The 21,276-nt window shown below is 40.3% G+C and overlaps 1 protein-coding gene across 1 annotated transcript in view; it reads right to left on the reverse strand.

Moving 5' to 3' along the window:
* The window catches only part of LOC149228412 (uncharacterized), a 266,450-nt gene that overhangs the window by 126,708 nt on the left and 118,466 nt on the right, over positions 1–21,276 (reverse strand). The window lies entirely within an intron of this gene.

Here is a 21,276-nt window from a genome sequence, read left to right on the forward strand (position 1 = left end):
CAAAAGTACAATGGTAGCCCTATCAAATCAACACAATGTTGTTCCTGCAAAAGAAGGAAACACAAATCGGTTGCAAGTCAGTGTACCCAGATGCCATGGAGGCTTGAGTCTGCTTCCATCCTGACACCATCGCACAGTTTGGGGATGTTATCGCGTAGTACAAAGCTTGGCATGGTTACGTAACCGAGAAACATCAAGTGGAAATTGTTGAGCTGGAGTTCCCCAAACTCAAGCATAACTATTTTGTCTTATTAGGCTGTCTAGTTGGCTCTACCCAATTTTCGATATATGGGTACGAGTGTATTATAATATTCCTTTGTAATTAAATTGCAAGTGGAATTCCAAGTATCAATATTGGAATGTAAAGAGTCATGATGTAATGAATGTAAAGAAGTTGAAGAGTCATGAGGGAAGTTCAAAGGTCACAAGGAGAAGTGAATGGTCACCCCTTTTGTTATAAATAGACCCTCATAACTCATGTAAAGGGATTTTGGGGTGCCGTTTTTGGCTAGGCTTAGGCTTAGAATCAGGAGCTTGATAGTTTGTGAGAGACTTGGCTTCTCCGTAGCACAGAGAGACTTCCACTATTGGGGCTAGTGGTCCACCAATGGTATATGTATGATTGGAACTTTCACTTAATTAAAGCTCAGAGTCGGCACGTTTTCATGCATATGTTGTGAATATAGTAGGACTATTCTTGTAATGTTTGCAATGTATGTTATTTTACTTATGCTTATGCCTACAAACTATTTTATTTGCATTAATACGAATCTTGTTGAATGCGTGTTGTTGTATGCTTCCATCACCGTTAACTTGTGACCTATTTCGCAAATTAGCTTGTGATGATTTTATGCTCATTTGTTCCTTTCAAGCTGCGTACTATTACAAGCTTCTAAGGGACTTGCCCATTTTCCCTTCGTGTGTTAGAACCTTCATGCATTACACTTGACTTTTCGCAGAATCACACACTTGTTCCCAACAAAGTCACCATACACCATTCCATGCGTTACTGCAACCAAGGCACATCATTAAAACCCACTGCATCAGCAACCGGGTTGTATTCCCGATGGGACCCCTACACCAAACGGTGTGAGATCTAATTGGGACTTTATATCAAGAAATCCCCTGAATGTTGATGGGTCCAGCACTGTCAACAGTAAGGTACAACAAACATATGTGGAGCATTCTATATGTGTAATGGGAATCCTAGTATCAATTCACAACTTTCGAATTGTATGCAGCAAGGATTCTCGAGGCTTGTCTAGGACTCAGGAATACAAGTTTGGATTGCTTGGAACAAGCAATCTTAGGAAGTGTTGAAGGATGTAACTCAAGTCAGCCTAATACAGTTGTCAAGTCAGCCACTCTTGTTAGCTCGTTTGGGAGAAACAAACCTTTGTTGACATATGAAAAAAAGAAAGGAAAGATGCTTGACTAGGTTACATGGCGGCTAACTTGGTGGATGGAAAATGTCTACAGTCCTGGTTGTCTCAATTTGATTTGAATCTACTAGTGGAAGAGTTTCACTGAGTTTTCCCCTTCATAGGGGTTTCGCCCTGGCTGAGTGCCTACAATTGGTGTTCATTGTGTATGATCTTCATGTTTTTTCGCATTTATTTGATGATGAACATTAATTTAGTCAACATAAGACAAATATAATATCACAAGTAAATGTCAAGTGAGAGAAATCAAGAATAAATGTTTCCCTAATGGATTTCTGTTAAGTTATGGTATGTTCTATGCTTATAACAGTTTACTTCTTTTTCTTATTATATTCCACCGATTAGCAATCACATGTACATAAAGTAAAGTGCAGATAGAACATTAAACGATCGACAGAAAACAAGCCAAGACAAGAGACACAAGATGTGGCGACTAGCCAGGGACAAACCCCACAATGTGTGGGGAAACCCTTTGATCAAATCTTCTTTTATCTTCAATAATTCAGCAGAGAGAAATAGTACAATAAATCTGATTCATATCAGCAGTAGCAAACCCTAGATCAGTAGCATCAGCATTAGCGGCTTCATTATCAAACTAGGGCAGACCATATCTCACAAACCGATAGTCGGATTGACTTCATTCCACCACCAAAAGTTTCGGCTTCCAGAGGAGGTTCAGATGAACCTACAGCGCAGTTCAGATGAGGAGATCTTCTAGGCCACGCAAGTCAATCTTTGCTTCTGCAGTTGCAGCTTCAGTTTCAGCAGTTTCCGGCTTCAAACTAGGGCAGTCAATATCTTGCAAACCGTTCGTCGGATTGACTTCATTCCACCACCAAAAGTTGCGGCTTTCAGAGGAGGTTCAGATGAACCTACAGTGAAGTTCCAAAGAGGAGATCTTCTAGGCCACGCAAGTCAATCTTTACTTCTGCAATTGCAGCTTCAAATTCAACAGCTTCCGGCTTCAAACTAGGGCAGTCGATATCTTGCAAACCGTTCGTCGGATTGACTTCATTTCACCACCAAAAGTTGCGGCTTTCAGAGGAGGTTCAGATGAACCTACAGCGCAATTCCAAAGAGGAGATCTTCTAGGCCACGCAAGTCAATCTTTACTTCTGCAGTTGCAGCTTCAAATTCAACAGCTTCCGGCTTCACATGTGTGAGAGAGAGAGACCCATTTCAGCGCAGTAGAGAAGAGACTCATATCTGCGCAGTAGAGAGAGAGAGATGTGATGAGATGAGTGAGTCTAAATGAGGAAAAGTCCTCTTATATTTATACACAACGTTGGTGGGTGAATAGATGCGACTGTTGGGCTTCTGAGCCTACATGAGTTGTAGGTCAGCTTGATAATAATTCCATAATCAAAATAAATTCATATCTCCATGAATACTTATCAGAATTGGATGATCTGTATATCAATCCTACACCTTTCGACGAGAGGAATCTAATAAAAATATTATCAGCCATGAATAAGATGACCCACATGAAGTTTTGCCCTGGTTGCCAATTCTAACAATTTCTCAACATGGTATCAGAGCTAAGGACAGGGGTACAAAAAATGGTTGAAAGAGGATCACAACAAGACTACATGCTTTAGTCCTCAAGGTGGAGTTCATAGGAGGAAAAAACAAATTGAAAAATAGCACTTTTCTGGACATGATTACAAGATTATTCTTCTGCAATTAGGCCACAGACCTGGACCTGAACTTGAAAGCCACAACAGTAAGTGAAGTCAAGTAGTTTTTCAAAATCTGAGAGATTAAATCACTAGCCCAATCAATGTTGAGATCCTTGAGAAAAAGGTTGAAGTCCCGTACATAAACTTGAAGTCTGAAATAGTCTTAAAAGGATCTGAAATTCTGTGCAGTAAGGTAATCGAATTATTAAGAAGATATACTTTTAAGCTTCAGCGAAAGACTTTAACGTCTGCAATCTAAAAAGACAGGTACTCTCATATACTTAGAAAGGCCAGAAATCAAGATTCAGATAGTAACCTAAAAGAATATGGAGTATCACTGTTATGAGCCTGCTTTGAGAAAAGAGTCATATTTGTCTTCGAATAGGCCTGTAATAGCCTCTCAAATATTCAAATAATGTCACCTTGAAGAAGTTCATGTCCGCCTTCTTTGGGAATAGGAACCAACTCTATTATCAAAGAGAAAGAAAGGTAGATTCCATGCAAAAGATATATTCTAAGAAGTTGAAGAAACAGTGGAATTATTTGGCTTGTTTAAGTCTCATTAGAAGGAACACTTGAAAGAAGTTGTTTATAACAAGTAAAAGGGGTTAACCGAGCATCTTGGGAGCTTCTACTACAATCAAAAGAAAGTATCTAGTATTGGGACCAGTTTGAAGACATCATCTAACTCAAGTAAGTATTAATATTATTATTTATGTTTTGCCATCTAACAATATGTTTTCAGTTTGCAAAAAAACCAACAACCTCAATGAAACATCAAACTAAGATATGTAAGTTTTGAGGTATGTATAACTTGTTCATTGGTTAAAGATCTAATGTCTTAAGGTCAGTTGATTGTAGGATTCTAGGATTAATAGTACCTCATTAAAGATAACTAGGGTCTGTAAACCTTCGATAGTACATATGAAAGTCTCGCTCTCTTTCACTTGTTTCCTATCTCCCAAATGTCTAGGGTTTGTAAATAGTTAGAGATATATGTCAATCCTTGAACAAGAATGAAAAATTATGATGTCTAGACTTTAGTCCCTAGGAACTCACTCTCTTAAAAATAATGGAAACTCTAGATAATCATCACACTATTATACTTGTATATTTTGGTTTTGTTTGTCAATAAATATTACAGGTATATATAAAGAAATGGTGACTTGGTAAATCAAGTTGAATCCTTGGGCACGAGTTGACTCATAAGGAAATAAACCATGAATACGTTGTCACAATTCAAAGGGAGCACTTCAATAAAGAAAACTCTACAAGATTTGTTAAAGAATAACTCAAGGTATGTTTGATTTGTTGTAGATCTTTATTATATAACAAAGATATGACCATTCTTCATTTGAAATTTGCTTTGTATTACTAACTCTCTTAGGTCTAGGGTTTTCAATCATAAAGATTCTTATTAAGGTGATTAATCACTAGATTGAATCTACCCTTGTCATAATATCTCTTGCCATTTGTTCATTTTGGTGAATCCCTAACCTTTAGGGTTCACTATAAAACCCTAGCATTTCGTTAGGTATACTCCTGGTAAATCACATTTCAATTTTTGTTGTCGATGCATTTCAAACCACTAATTGTGGTTCATCCTTACTAATTTATTAATTCCTTTAATGTTCATTTCTCTTGCCATTTTGCATATCTACAGTATATAATTGTTGGTTGGATCAGTACTGTCATCCAAGTCTTCATGATTAACCAGACTTAGTGGTTTGAAACGCGTCAACAACAAAAATTGAAATGTGATTTACCGTATTCTCTCATAACATTATGAATCACAAAAGTTTTTATTATGAAATCCTAGGGTATTTTTAACAAGTATTTCATGGGGCCCCATTGTTGAAAAATCTATTAGGGCAACATATAAGGGTGATTTTTCTTTACTTTGATAACTGCTTGTGATTATTATTAGAATTCTTCTTCTTATTATTATTTTTTGTTCATCAACAATTAGCATTTCGTTAGGTATGTTGACAATAATGATAAAACCCTAGTCTACTTAGGGTTTGTTGGTAAAGTTTAAACATATAATGAAAATTCTACTATATTGATATTTAGGGTTTTGGTAATGTTATGCTAAAACCCTAGCGTTTTAGGGTTTATTAATAGAAGTCTAGAATCCTTCTCTTGATGATTAGGGTTTGTTGTTGTTGTAGAACCCTAACCTTTTTAAGGCTTGTTATTGATGTCTAGATTATATGATGAAACCCTAGATTTTTAGGGTTTGGTAAATTAGGTCTATGACAAAACCCTTGCGATAGTCAATCCTAGGAAAGAAACCCTATGAGCTTCTACATAATTGAAACCCTAGCCTGGTCAAATTGTTGGAGTTTGATGTATGCATCTAGGGTTTATGATAAAAACCCTAGTAAGAGATTTATATAAAGAAATAATAATGAAACCCTAGATATAAATTGCTAGGATGCTAACTTTATTTATTTAATTTTATTCATGAAATCTAGAGTTTGTGACAAAACCCTAGTAGAGTTTCACATGAAATTCTAAGAGCATAATGTTGAAGCCCCAAATGTAAAACACTATGATTGGTTTGCTAACTTGATTTAGTTATTGATATCTTAGGCTTTAAGTCTCAATGACGGAATCTAAGGTTTCTGACAAAACCCCAGCAAAGTTGTCGAAATCTAGATTATTAAAAGATGTAACTCTTGTTAATTGTAAACCTAACTAGGTTTAGGTTTTGATATCTAAAGATTGATTGTTTTTTATTTTAATAACATGTTAACCCTATTGTGAATAAAATTAACTTCATGCTACTAGATATTTGTACTTGGTTGTAATTTTTGATGAAGAGTTGTAGGTACATGATCTTCAAGCTGTTGAAGATGTTCATCTACATCGTAATTAAACATGACTTTTTAATAATGATGAGCATGATGGAAAGAGGGAGTTGTAAGAATGATTATGACATTAAAGATGATCTTGTTGCCATAGAAATAATGATGTTCCTAAAGGAATGAAGCTTTGATAAATTGAAGTTCTCTAATGAAATGATGATGCAAAAGAAGAGTTTGTGCGGTTGGAAGAATAAAATTGTTGGTGTTAAGAAGAAACTTGGATAAAGGAAATATGTATATTTCCCTAGTTGAGAGGGAGCTTGGTTGAAAAAGTTAATCTCCTCCAGTTGATAACTTGATATAAAGATCATAAGGATGATTAAGATCGGAGAATAGCTAAAGCACTACAGAAGGACCCCAAAGGTTTGTGCTTAACACACACACACACACACACACACACACACACACATATATATGTATTGAAAATTTATTATTAATTGGAGTTGTGATTGTGCAAGATCTCTCCATAAGAAGGGTGAACATTTTGAAGCATGCTTGGACTAGTGGATATATCTGATTTAGTTGATGAAAGATGAAGCATCTTGGGGACACAAGATGCTTGGGAGGACATCTAGTCGGCCTGTGATGATGTCTAGAGAAGTATCATTGGTCTTGTGGAGCTCCAACCTTGGATATGATACCTAGATCCCCAGGTTGGTGTTAGAGCTAAAGCCTAATGGTACCTATAGTGGCTAAAGCTTGGAACACACCTTAGTCCCACCCAAATAGATACCTTGGTCAAGTATCTAATTTGTAGCACTGTGTGTGTTGTGACTCCTCGTAGATAGTATCATTTTGAGTTCATCCTTGTACCTATATATATATATATATATACCTCCATAGTTAAGAGGGAGTGTTGAAGAATGTAACTAGAGTCAGTCTTCATAATTGCATTAAGTCATGATGTAATGTATTTTTCAAAAGAAAGAACAAGAAATTTTATTATTAAATAAAATTTACTTTATGGGCATAGGTTTCATGCTTTTAGGTCAAGCCTCCATTGTAGGCTTCTAGGCTTGTATCTTGAGTCAAAGTCAAAATGTATTAGAACCTTCTTGGGGAGAAAACGTTATTTTTATGTGTCTTATACTCATCCATCAAGTCGGCCTCCACATCCTTCAAGTCGGCCTCAAATAGTTGTCAAGTTGGCCTCTTTGAAGGGTCGCATCATCACACAAGAAGAGTATATACTAGTATTATTTGACTTATTGAGGAAGTTATCACCATATGCAATTTGAACATCAAGAAAGAAGTGTGAAAGTGTCTAAGTAAAAGTCTTTTGTCAACACTATGAAGGAATTATCATAGCGAAGGAAGGAGAGATTCTTGGAGTCAAAATTTTGTCTCAAATGCAAAGGGAATAATGAAATTGCAAGGCCAAAGGTACAAATCAAGCTTTAGAAGTACGGATCAGACCAGCACTCTTGTTGACTCGTTTTGGAGAAACAATCCTTTGTTGACTTGTGAAGAAAAGGAAGGAAAGATGTTTGCCTAGGTTAGATGGAGGTTGACTTGGTGGATGGAAAATGTCTATGGTCCTAGTTGTCTCAATTTGATTTGAATCTACTGGTGGAAGAGATTGACTAGGTTTTCACCTTCATAAGGGTTTTGCACTGGCTGAGTGCCTAACATCTGGTGTTCATTTTGTATGATCTTCATGTTTTTGGGCATTTATTTGATGAACATTAATATAATCAACATAAGACAAATATAATATCAGAAGTAAATGTCAAGTAAGAGAAATCAAGAATAAATGTTGCCCTAATCGATTTCTCAACAGGATGGGAGGACTGTAATGTCCCTTTTCCAAGAACATGAGACAAGAAATAATTAATTTAATTATTTAATTTCATCTTAAAGATGATAGTGGGTAATTACATTGAAAGGGGGATTATAAGTCACTTTTGATTTAATTAAGAAATAAAACTTATAAAAAGGCACTTTATTATTAAAGGTGACTCATGGTATTTCACCCATGGTATTTGGAAGAGAAAATTTATAAAAAGGAAGATGAGAGTTCATTTGGCGCATGAATGAGTATTGATATTTGGTTAATAGTCCCGAGAAATTTTGCAGCTTAAGGTGGGAGGGAGAAACCCTCATTGTATTTCCCAGTTTCGGTGTTGAAATACACACCCTAGCTAGTGGCAGTTGGTTTTGGTGTTGAAAGACACACCCTAGCCAATTATTGTGTTGCAGGCCGTTAGTTGTGCTTCTGAGGGCCAAATTATTCTATGTTGCATGGGGATGCGTCCCCCCAAAAATACCCCTCGTCCCCCGCGTCTTTGTTTACTCGGGACTTTAAAACGAACAAGAAATGTTCTAGAATGACAAGGTCCACCATTGGGGACTCGAGGACACTTAAGGCATTCCCAATCTATCCCTTGCTCAAATTGGGGATGTTTATGTTTCGTTTCCATCGTCCCTAGAAAATCAGGTACGTTTAACCCACGGAAACGAGGAATAAAAAAATTAATAATAAATTTTCGACATCTACACCCTATGTGATGGGATGTCTTTAACTGTGACTATTTGAAAAGTATTTTGATTCATTTTCCGATCTAATTTGTCTAAAATGCAGCAGGGATTCATTGAAAGCACAAGTTTGACAAGCGAACTCTTCACAATCAAAGTGCCGCAAAGGTTTTTGAGGACGTTGAATCCATATATGCAGTAAAAAAATCGGTTTAAGCAACACAAATCAAGATTTGAAAACAAGTTGTTTCACCAGATTTTGACCATAAATCCACCGGAAACTCCAAATAGTCACACTTAAAGACTACTCCCTATGTGATGTCTTTGTTTACTCTGCAGTTGAATTTCTCACATATTTTCGGATTTCCTCACTCATCTCACAGTGTTTTTGTTTTACTCTATATGGTTCCTGTTACCCACCACCTTGTGGGTGATATCCATAGAAGACATGTTTCTCCTAGATTGTCCTCGTTCGGCAGCCATCAGCCCCTCGTAGCCACCAGATAGCTTGACGTGTCGTTTTCTCAGCCACTTCAACCAGCCATGTGGTCCCTCGCCCATCTCTTATGATCGTGTGTTTGAAGGTATGGCTTTTCATTGTGTAGTTGGGTATTTTTGTTTACCTGGACATGGTTTAGTGCGGGGTTTCGGCGGAAAGAGTGGGCTTGGTTTGTACAACTGTCTCCTCTGTCCAATTTTATGGTTAGCCTTGTATCCTAGTCCCGTGGGATCTCCTTTATTGGCTATTAGTTTAGGGGTGGCACTACATCAGAAACCCTAATTTTGGTGGCGTGGTCCCGCTTCTCGACGCCATATACATCACTTCCCTCCGCTCATTATAACCCCATTCACCATATTTCCCATTTGGGTCCACATTTGTCCATTGGGTCCACAAGGAGTTCGCCTCCCCTTCCCCTTGCCCACACTTTGGGTCAGGCCTGGAACGATGCCCAATGTTGATGCAGTTTAAAAAAAAAAGGGAAAAAGCATAATTTGGCCACTCTCAATAGGAAATATACCATAAAATGCAAAAGATGGTCGGGACATACAAATTTAGCACGTAGGCAAAAGCCAAACATGAGCTCTACCCCTATCATTATGGCCATCACCCTAGTTCCTAGGGCCCCTCATATTGGCCCCTTACATCATTAAGGAACCCATTATTGTCTGAACCCCTGGTGGGTGATGAACTACCCCACCTTAAGGGGGTATTCACTATTATATCCTACATATCATGTTCTCATCCCCTAGAGCCCCGAGCAGCCATAAAAGAAAAATCAATCAAAGGCAAAAGGCATATGTAGAAGGGTGGAAAAACAAAACCTCGGGTAACTCATGTAACATGATTGCTCCCGCCTGCATTCATACACCCAAGTGTGTGTTTCCCTTATTATGGCTACCCTTGTACTATGGCATCTGGCTTCGAGCCTTCCCTTGATGCCCCACTCTGTTCCACCATTATATCACATGCCACCTGCCAGTTAATGGATGTACCATAGACATGTCACCCCCTTAGAGGTTGAAACCACCTAATAGGGTCTAGGGTTAACCTTTTTCTTAAACTTGGAGCCACTTATACATGCTAAAGCCCATTATGGAAGTGCATGCCACTATGAAGTGTCCACTTGATTCCATGATTTGTAAGCTCTTTTACTCGATTACTCTAATGATTTGTTGTACTGGAAGGTGAGGGGACGCATTGGATCTTATACAGGATTGTAGGTGGGTCTCCATTTGGGGTTTGGTCTCCCTCTACGAGGTACAAGCCCTCCAGAGGGTCATATTGGCACTTGTAGGGTGAACATTGAGAGCCATGGGCCTCCACCATAGCACAAAGCAGATTGCCACTTCATGGATCCCTCATAACCATTCATTGATTGCTCGTGCTCCACTTTTTGGATGAGGACGATGCACCTGCACCACCATGCCTAGTCAGCTTCACACTTGTACCACACACTTGGCAGGTGTTCTACGGCCCAAATGAGGGTGTATCTCACCATGGGAGACAGAGGGAGGGCTTATGTCATCATTCTAGCCCTTACAGATGGTATACAAGCATTATTAATCCACTTGGAGACCCATGATGATGTCATTGTGCCCCCACACACAATTGGGGACACCACATTTGATTTGGTTGGATATCAAGGGGCCACCCCCTTGGTCACTATGTTTGGAGCCTATTCTCTCACCTTGGCACACTTTGGACATCACTAGGCCTCTTCAAGGGCACAACAACCCATTATTGTACATTATTTTCTTATTTGGGTTTTAATTAGGCCAAATTAGGCAAACCGAACTCTTTAGGAAGGATATAAATTGATGAGAGATCATTTGCATCTCATCATCACTTGGATTTGGATCATTTGTTTCTTCTGGAAAATTTGCTAAGCCTTTTGATAGACGAATTGGAGATTTAATGCATTTCTATGTTTGGAAAAGCTTAAATTTTTGTCTTGGAGGTTTGAATCTCAATCATAGTAGAGACCTTTTACCTCCTCCTTCTTGGATTTCTTCTTTTCAGCTTCTTCCACTTCTTCAATGATATGGGCTTCTTCCCTTCCTCTTTTGTTTTTGTCCTTGAGCTTTGGAAAATCTCTCTTGTAGTGCCCATATTCAAGATAGCCATAGCATTGAACCTTCGACATGTTCTACTTCTTTTTCTGAGGACCAAGCTTTCCAAACTTCCCTTTTTTTCTAGCCATGGTAGAAAAAGCATGAGCTTGCCCGCTTGATCCTACATCGATTTTTACCTTCAGTCTGGTTTCTTTGATTTTGCACAACGACCATAGTTCATTGAATGGAGTAGCTTCTTCCTCCCATAGATGTTTGTTGTGAAGTTGCCCCATTCCTCTAGTAGTGCAATGAGCATTATGGTAGTCATTTCCTTGTCAGACATTATTTCTCCCAACTCCTTGAGTTGGTCTCTTATTTCTGACACCCTAATAAAGTATCAGGTTTTTCTTTTAGCGGTTCAATAATTAAACCCTTAACATGACCAACGACTTCAATTTCTATGAGGATCAAATGGGTCCTCTTCTTCCATGCAAGAAAGTGTGACGACCCAACCAATTTGTTGCTCTCCTTGCAATATGAAGTCATTTTGACATATTCAAATATAGATATAAAAATACTTACTTGTCGAGTGAAGATACTCCTAGATGATGGAATCTTCAACTTGATGCCTTCTTGACTTTGATGATCATGTAGATAATAGAAGATGTATTCTTGGTGAAGATGTCTTTCTTCAAAAGTGATCCTTGGCTTAAAGGGAGATCACATTGATTCCTTGATGATGGCGACGCTTTTTCCTGTTTTCCTTCCTTCAAGTCAACGGTAGTCGAAATTGTTTCATAACCTCAAATTTTCGACCCTTCTTCAAAATTTCGGCTTGTTGTAGGAAGTCTGAAATTTCGGCCTTTTTTTGCAAAACCCCTAGGTCACACATGTGGCTGGAATGTGGATAGATTTTCCTCCTTTTGACTTTGCTTGACCTTGAAAATTTAGCGTGCTAAATAATCCTTCTTTGACCCAAACTTTGGCTCTTTGAGTGACTACAATTTTCGGCTTTCACCGCTGCAAATGACGCCCTAACCTTCACACAAGTGGACGAGAATTAGCCCAAAACAAATCAGAAAATGCTTCACTCTTCTTTATTCATCCTTTGTTGGGTAATAGATTATTTTCCCTTCCTTGATTTAACGCTTCTTGATGATTAATGCTCTTGATGTTTCCAAGATGATTTCTTCATAATTCGACCCTTGAGTATCCTTCTTTGCGCTGCCCTTCCTTGATGAAGTCACCTTAGCTCTGATTCCATGTTAAGAAATCTAGGGCAGCTAGATTAGGTGATTTCTCTTCCTTTGATAATTGTTTGTGATGTATTTTTACTTTAATTGATTAACTTCTTCTTTCCTTTATTATTATTAGTGTTCTTTATCATCAAACAGCTACCAAATCATAAAGAACAATGCGACAATAGAACATGAGATGTAGGCGATCAACTAGGGCCAAAACCTCGCCAACTGAGAGGAAATCCCATCAGAATTATTCTCTTCTTATAGAACTTCCATTGACGAATTCCAAGACCTATAACCCTTGACCAAGACCCTCCAAGTTCAAGTCAACTTTTTCCTTCTTGAATGGCTTCCAGCAACAGATTTCGACCTTCTAGCAACTTCTCCAATAGCTTCGACCTATGTCATTATGAAGATCGAACCTAGTTGCATATTTCCAGAGTTTGGGCCCTTGGGTTTCTTTGTGGTCCCACTACATTATAACTTCAATTTCACAAAGATCACTTAGAAATCCTAGTCTTATAGGATTCCTTGATCTTGGGCACTTCATTTCAAGTAACACTCCTCAAACCCTAGGTCTAAGCATCCTCTTAGCCCTTCTAAGAGAGCCATCCATCTTGCTTCTATAAAAAGCAAGCCTGTTATTTGAGCCTCTCTTATGAATAGGCTTTAGGAATCACCCCACACCTATCATTGATCCATCTATTCTAATGATTCCTCTTATACCAGGACTGCTCCCATCGGTGAAAATTCGTAAAAAGCGGGGAGCTTTAGCTGAGGTGATAGTGGACTATCGCTCCATTGTTGCCACTTGACCTAGTAGCTACTCTATAGTATCCCTTCCTCGGACCCTTGCTAATTTGAGCGGTAATAGTTCCTGGTTCGTGGGTGGTGCGCTTACTCCCATTGGTTCAACAGCTCTGCAGAGTCAGCGTTGTTAAGTGTTAACTTGGACCACAACCACTGCATCACAGGCATGTGAATGCAATTCTTTTAATTTTTATTCTTAAAAAAAATTATTCATGTCCAGTGCACGATTCTCCTCTTGTTAACACTTTGACTTGTGTGGTTGGCCCTGTTTCTCTCTGTGGTTCGGTGGTACTAGTTACTAAATTACAAAGCTTCTTAATTTCCCATTTAGCCACCAATTCACGTCGCACAACAATCCACAATCACACATTGGTATAGGGAGCCGAACGACCAGGCAAATGTGTACAGGGTACGACCAAGGCAGCTTTGAGGAGCTCTACATCAACTAGATGATCAGAGTATCTTGTATGGGCATATTGACTATCGATGGACTGACACCAAGCCCTAGTTGTTATATATATTGTATTGGTGGATGTATGAGGGCCATTATCCCTGGTACGAGAGCCCTAGACTATTGTATTATTCAGGTTGATTAATATAACGAAATTGGGTTAAAAATTTTTAAAATTTATCTATATTTTGTGCACTACTAGATTTACAGTTGTTTATATTCCGCTATGCAAAGTAGTTTCGTTGTGATACTTGGTTTGGTAGCGTCAGTGATTTAAGATTCTATCCTAGAATCAGTATCGTGGAAAAACAACATGGTATCAGAGCATGTTTGAGCTACTTTGAGCTATAGTGAATCAGAGTGTGCACAACAAAGCAGCTCAGAGGGACTTGTGGGTGTCTAGATCATGGAGCAGAGGGTTCAGTCGAAGACGTGGAGATGTGCCCTCGATAGACTACATGGTGAGATAGGCTGGGAGTTCTGGTGGATCAGTCGTGAGCCTGGTGCACTACAAAATGTTGTGTGGAGGTTTGTAGATCACGGACTTCCTTTGACTTGTCGTGGGTGGTTGGGACAACTCGAGGGTTTCTTTGGCATGGACGAGACTAGGATGATCGAGACTGCTTCATGTGATGCAATACCGGTTGGCAAACTAGCTTCTTCATTGGATCGTGATGTTGCATATCCAACATCGGAGGGATTTTCACGAGTGGTATTTGATCCAGGAGGATGATTTCTTGCAGGACTGATCCAGTGGAGATCATGTAGGCTCAGAGGAAGTCTAGCCTCGGAGGGAGAAACCCTATGAAGGTTTTGGATCTTCAGGGTTCAGATATGATGAGGCAGAGGCACTACCAAGATTACCAGGTTCGCTCTACAGAGCATGCTGCAGTGATGGATGCCAGATGGGCTAGTGTCATCGAGGATGATGATGATAGAGACTCTAGCCATCTTGGAAACTCGTCCCCCTGTTCCCAAAGCGATGCAACATAGGAATTATTATATCTTAGAAGGTTCGAGTTGGTGGAGCAAGTTGCTGGAGATCAGATTGCAGAAATCCAAGAACCAGAAACCCAGTATGTATATCTTCCGGGTTTTTCATGTAATACCTTTCTGCCAATTATTATTAAATAACATAAAATTGGGTTTCTTGCATATCGTCTGCAATTTCTGTGGATCTATGTTGCATCTTATCAGTATTTTCAGCAAAATTTTATGCTGTAATAATTCTGTGATTTTTTTAGCAAAATAATAAAAAGGAACATTACAACACACTCACACACTCGAAAAAAGTACGTCAACAAGGGGACCAACATTATCAAACCCCTTTCCACCTAGGTGACCTAGCAAATGTTACAATGACAAGTCATATCACCAAGGGAAATCTCGCAAGACAAAGTGCAATACCACAACACATCAATGCTAAAGGAAAAGAGGACATGAGAAAAGTGTTAAATCCATCTAGCATCAAGTATTACTCCACCACACATTCAACCAGAAACAGCCATGTAGAACATCCCCTCCTAGTGACACAAATAATACAACATCATCACATATAGCCACCAGGAAACTCCATACAACATTATGAAATATCTACCTCCCTGTGCCATCATCTAACCCCTTGGAAGCTAGAACCATCATTCATGAACAGAATGTAGCACCTCGAAGATAAACAAGTATACAAGAACCACACCATGATGAGATATCATGTTCCATAACCATCAAATGTGCAATGAAGAGGGGACCGGAAGAGAACCACATGTGAGAAGGTCACCAAACCAACAATGTAAAGTTTTGTAGATGTTCTATGCTAAGAGCAATTTCACTTTCCTCACAGCAATCATACAAGTAGTTAAGCAAAATGCAGATAGAACATATAAGCAGATCTTACAGAAGACAAATCAGAAACAAGAAAAATGTGTGTGTTCGTTTCGGCGGTCAACAGGATGCTTCAACCAGCAAAGTCTCCTTTGGTCAGCCAGCCCAGATGTGTCACAAGATCCCTCCAACTAGTAGATGAGTCAACCCAAGTCAATTCTACAAAAGTCAACGTTGTCCTGAAAAGTCAACGCAGGGGCAGCAAGCTAAAAGTCAACGCAGCAGCAAAACGATCAACCCTTTGACCTCGATTTTTGTGCCATATAGTACGGCCTTCAAAAATCGAACTTTCCACCAATTTTCAGCTTGATTGGACCAAGCATTGACCAAAGTCAACGTTGGTCAAACTTTCTGCGAAACCCTAGCAGCAGAAAATCCGTACGGTCTGTCCTCTTCGTCCTTCCCACGTGTCGCTGAAATTCGTCCTCTAGGTAGCGTACTCTCTAAGATGAGAGAGGAAGATGTGAGTTGAGTTGTCTTAAAATTCTCTCCAACTTTTCCTATATATATATCCATCAATGAGGGTGTGTGACACATCTGTTGGGCATGTGAGCCTACATTACAAAACTGGCTGACCTTGCACATATAATTTATTAAGAATAATAAATTCAAAATATAAGTTCTGCTCATCGGATTAAGACTAATTTTATATGGATTTTACACCTCTCAGAAAGAGGAATCCAACAAAAATATTAGCCTCTTAATCTGAGCATCAGAACATGGAGTTTGGACCTAGTTGTCCAAATTTAACACTCCCTCTCAACTAGGGAGAACTCCATCTATTAGTGCAATTAACATCGTGAGTCATCCCGCCGAAACTTGCTTTGCTGGCTTCTTTATTTCAGAACAGAAGTGGGTCAGTCACAAAGACATCATTCCCCGACTGACATAATCAGTCCAGAGGTCCCAGACCTCACAAAATCTTGATCCCAGATCAAGTGGTTGGACCATGCCATCCTAGATAGAGAGTACAGCAATCTCTGATGCGTCCATCAGTCTTTGCTAATAGTCTCTAGCTTTTCCACACCTCATTGGCCAAATGAGAGGTACTTCCCATGAGCCCTGAACTCAATGGGTAGGATGCATACGGGGCACAGATTAAATGAGTGGCGAACCAGCTCAATAATCACAAGGGTGGGGCAGAAGCATTATGAGTGCTTATAGCTCCGAGAAGCTATCCCCAAAGCCCCCCAGAGCTCCCAGAGCTCATCGTCCAACAGGACCCACATCATAGGGTCTTTCCACGACACCAAGACTCTCACGGAAGGTTAGGAACTTGACCTTCCCCAGGGGCTTAGTGAGAATATCCGCGACCTGCTCATCAGTTCCTATATGATCGAGCCTTACGGCGCCTCACTGTACCATATCCCGGATAAAGTGGTACCTGATATCAATATGCTTGGATCGGTCGTGGAACACAGGATTCTCAGTCATACGAATCCCACTCTGATTATCACAGAGTATCACAGTGGTATCTAGCACATGTTGGAACAACTCACTAAAGAGCTTCCTCAACCAAACTGCTTCACAACAGGCCATACTAGCAGCAATGTATTCGGCCTCCGCGGTGCTCAAAGCCACCGACTTCTGCTTCCTGCTCATCCATGAGATCGAAGCAGAACCAAGATTGAAACAGCATCCAGATGTGCTCTTACGATCCACCACACTGCCAGCCCAATCGGCATCAGTATATCCACGGAGTATCACACTCCCGGCAGTGTATCTCAGCCCATGGTTTATCGTGCCCCGAAGATATCTCAAAAGATTCTTGGCACCAACCCAGTGAAAATGATGAGGCTCAACCATCTGTTGACTCAAAGTATTCACTGCAAAACATATGTCCGGACGGGTGTTTACTAAGAACATCAAAGCTCCTATGAGTTGACGATACTCAGTAGGATTGGCCAAGATAGGCCCTGCAGCGCTGCCACTCAACTTCTTAGAGTTGAGTTCCATTGGTGTCGACACGGACTTACAGTCCACCATCCCAAATCTTTCCAGAAGCTTCACAATATACTTTCCTTGAGAAAGGAAAATCTCTCCAGGTCTCTGCCAGACCTCCAGGCCTAGGAAATAGTGCATCAGTCCTAGGTCTTTCATCTCGAACTCAGCAGCAAGCTCCCTCTTACATTGATGAATGAGAGGGTCATCACCTGTCAGGAAGAGGCCGTCCACATACAGCACTAGAATGAGAGGCTTTCCTTCCACAACCTTAAAGTAAAGGTTTGGATCAGCATTGCTTCGAGTGAAGCCCAGCTTCATCAAGTAACTATCCATCCTCTCATACCAAGCTCTGGGTGCTTGCTTTAACCCATAAAGGGCTTTCTTCAACCTGCAGACATAAGTGTCTCGATCTTGAACTTCAAATCCCAGAGGTTGTTCTACATACACCTCTTCCTTTATTGCACCATGCAGAAAAGCGGTCTTGACATCCATCTGATGAAGACTCCATCCTTGCGTAGCAGTAAGGGCTATGATGGATCGAATGGTGGTATATTGAGCCACAGGTGCAAATATATCGTCATAGTCAATTCCTTCCTTTTGAGAGAAGCCACGGGCAACAAATCTTGCCTTAAACTTTTCAGCACTTCCCATCAGATCCATGTTTAATCTTGTAGAGCCATTTAGCGGTGACAACAGATTTGTCCTTCGGTCTCGGGACCACATCCCAGACATCATTCTTCATAATAGCCTCATATTCTTCATGCATAGCATCCTTCCAGACTTGATGCTTGATGGCTTCCTCAAAAGATCCAGGTTCAGATTGTATAATAGTACTCATATTCTGTGTCATTGTCAGTCCTCAAAATCTTGATCTTCTTTCCGGTCATATTTTCCACCAAGGCTTTGAAGGTACGGAACCACATGAAAGCCTCATCCTTCTTCTTCAAGAAGTATATCCAGGTTTTGCGAGAGAAGTCATCAGTAAATGTCATATAGTAAGAACATCCCCCCAGGGATGTTACAGGCAACATACCGGAAAGATCAGAATGGACCAGTTGCAATATCTCAGATGTCTTTGTGACACTTGAGGGGAAAGGTCCCCTTGTATGTTTTCCTTCAGCACAGCCCTTACATACACCTTTATGATTATTTCCAAAATCAGGCATCCCTGTCACCACCTTCCTTGCTTCGGGAAGAGCCTTGTAATGAAGGTGTCCAAATCTTCGGTGCCATAGTTCGGTTTGACGGATAGTATCACAAGTCATAGCTCCCAACGGACTCCCTCCAACCTGGTAGAGTGTACCAACCCTAAAACCAATTGAGATAGCTTCCTTGAAGCTCTTCTTCCACATGAGTACCTTTCCATCAGAGAAAGTTACATTGAATCCTTTGTCTTCCATGGCAGATACAGACACAAGGTTCTTCTTGATCACGCCCCCAATCTTGTACTGCACAGTCTCGTACTCTACTATGTACAAAACAGACTTCGATAATCTGCACAAGATTATCTACGCTGTATCCTGCGTCCATGCACGTCCAACCTGCGTTGTATCATCTGCCTCTGCCCACGGAACAGACCGCTCAATCAGTTTAATTTTTGCGTGTTGTTTATTCGGATATTCCGCGTCCTCATAAACCCGCCCGCTATTATGTTCACAGTTGTCCACGTGTTGGCACACAGTGATTCTGCACACAACTCCCGTGTCTTTCTGCGTATATAATTTTTACTGCACACCTGTCGGATTCTCCTACGAACCCGCGTGTATATTTAACTGCCCACGCGTCAGGCCATCAACACTTCTTCGCATTGGATCCCTGACCACGCGTCGTTATCGAAACCTGACCGCTCACTGTGTATGCAACCTTCAGCGTTTGCCGTTTCCCGTTCACGTGATGTCCACCAACGTCCTGGAGATCTCTGTCCACGTTACAAACCTGCGCTTCACATACACCCAGCCGCCCACAGTTTGCTATCCGTGAAATTCTAATAAAACGACCATTCGTTTTATTTGATTGGTCCACTGTTGTATATCCCCTTCTGCGCTAATCTTCAAACGCCCCAACGCTTATATAGCGCAATCGTATACCCCAGCGACTATCCTTCTGTTTAATCTCAACGTACCAACTTGTATATACAAGCCCGTGATTGTCCACGCGTTGTTTCATAAACCTGTATTTTATTTACTGCTGTCCACGTGACAGACTTCGGTTCTGTCCACGTAACAATCCTTTCGTTCGACAGTCTGTTGTATATATATGTATACCCCTGCGCATTTATAAGCTCAGCGCTTATCACCCATGCAGCTATATATACACAGTTACTATCCGAACGCAATATTGTCGAGATACCCGGTTGCTGCTGCCGCTATTCGAACACTTCGACATTCATACAACCTGCATGACCATATGCCCAATCCGCTGGTCGAGCTCCGACTGCAATCCTGCCTCAAACCTCGATCTGCGTAACCCTTAGCTTTCGAGCGTATAGAGACAGTTATCAGCCATATATCCTGTCATCAATATCTTCCCTCGCTGTTAATTCCACCGACAGGAATTAACACCAGCGTCTCGTCTTCTTACGCTTCTGAACCGTGCGCATTAGAACTGCGCAGACAAGCCGAGGGACTTTATTGATCAGATACTCTTATTTATGGATTCCCTGATCAGCAGCTTTGCTCTGATTTCTCCCTTCTTATACTTGTGTTTAACAGCGGCAGAGGCATTTGATGGAGGTTCTTGAATCTTCCCTGTCACATGATCTAGGAGATCATGATCTTCTAATTTGAGATCTAATAACCTCTTCCAGGCATGGAAGTCATCACTTCCAGTCAGCTTGTCATTCTCCCTAAATTCAAGCTTAGAGGAATCCATTTCCTTCGATGATGATTGCTATAGATAGAGTTTGTCTTCACCTCAGCTCCGATACCATGTAAAGTTTTGTAGATGTTCTATGCTAAGAGCAATTTCACTTTCCTCACAGCAATCATACAAGTAGTTAAGCAAAATGCAGATAGAACATATAAGCAGATCTTACAGAAGACAAATCAGAAACAAGAAAAATGTGTGTGTTCGTTTCGGCGATCAACAGGATGCTTCAACCAGCAAAGTCTCCTTTGGTCAGCCAGCCCAGATGTGTCACAAGATCCCTCCAACTAGTAGATGAGTCAACCCAAGTCAATTCTACAAAAGTCAACGCTGTCCTGAAAAGTCAACGCAGGGGCAGCAAGCTAAAAGTCAACGCAGCAGCAAAACGGTCAACCCTTTGACCTCGATTTTTGTGCCAGATAGTACGGCCTTCAAAAATCGAACTTTCCACCAATTTTCAGCTTGATTGGACCAAGCGTTGACCAAAGTCAACGCTGGTCAAACTTTCTGCGAAACCCTAGCAGCAGAAACCCTAGCAGCAGAAAATCCGTATGGTCTGTCCTCTTCGTCCTTCCCACGTGTGGCTGAAATTCGTCCTCTAGGTAGCGTACTCTCTAAGATGAGAGAGGAAGATGTGAGTTGAGTTGTCTTAAAATTCTCTCCAACTTTTCCTGTATATATATCCATCAATGAGGGTGTGTGACACATCTGTTGGGCATGTGAGCCTACATTACAAAACTGGCTGACCTTGCACATATAATTTATTAAGAATAATAAATTCAAAATATAATTTCTGCTCATCGGATTAAGACTATTTTTATATGGATTTTACACCTCTCAGAAAGAGGAATCCAACAAAAATATTAGCCTCTTAATCTGAGCATCAGAACATGGAGTTTGGACCTAGTTGTCCAAATTTAACAAACAAGCATCCTCATCCAGCTAGAGGGAAGTGAGACTTTCCAACCAGAGACCTTCAACAAAAAATCTAATCCCAAGAAGAGAAAGGACTCCGTGAATATAAAGCCCCCCAGTTTGGTACAATGCTCCAAGGTACCAGAAATAAAC

This window comes from Pinus tabuliformis, chromosome J (genome assembly GCF_031772625.1).
Source record: "Pinus tabuliformis cultivar Carrire ecotype Pingquan chromosome J, CPIR1, whole genome shotgun sequence".
In the NCBI taxonomy this organism is placed as follows: Eukaryota; Viridiplantae; Streptophyta; class Pinopsida; order Pinales; family Pinaceae; genus Pinus; species Pinus tabuliformis.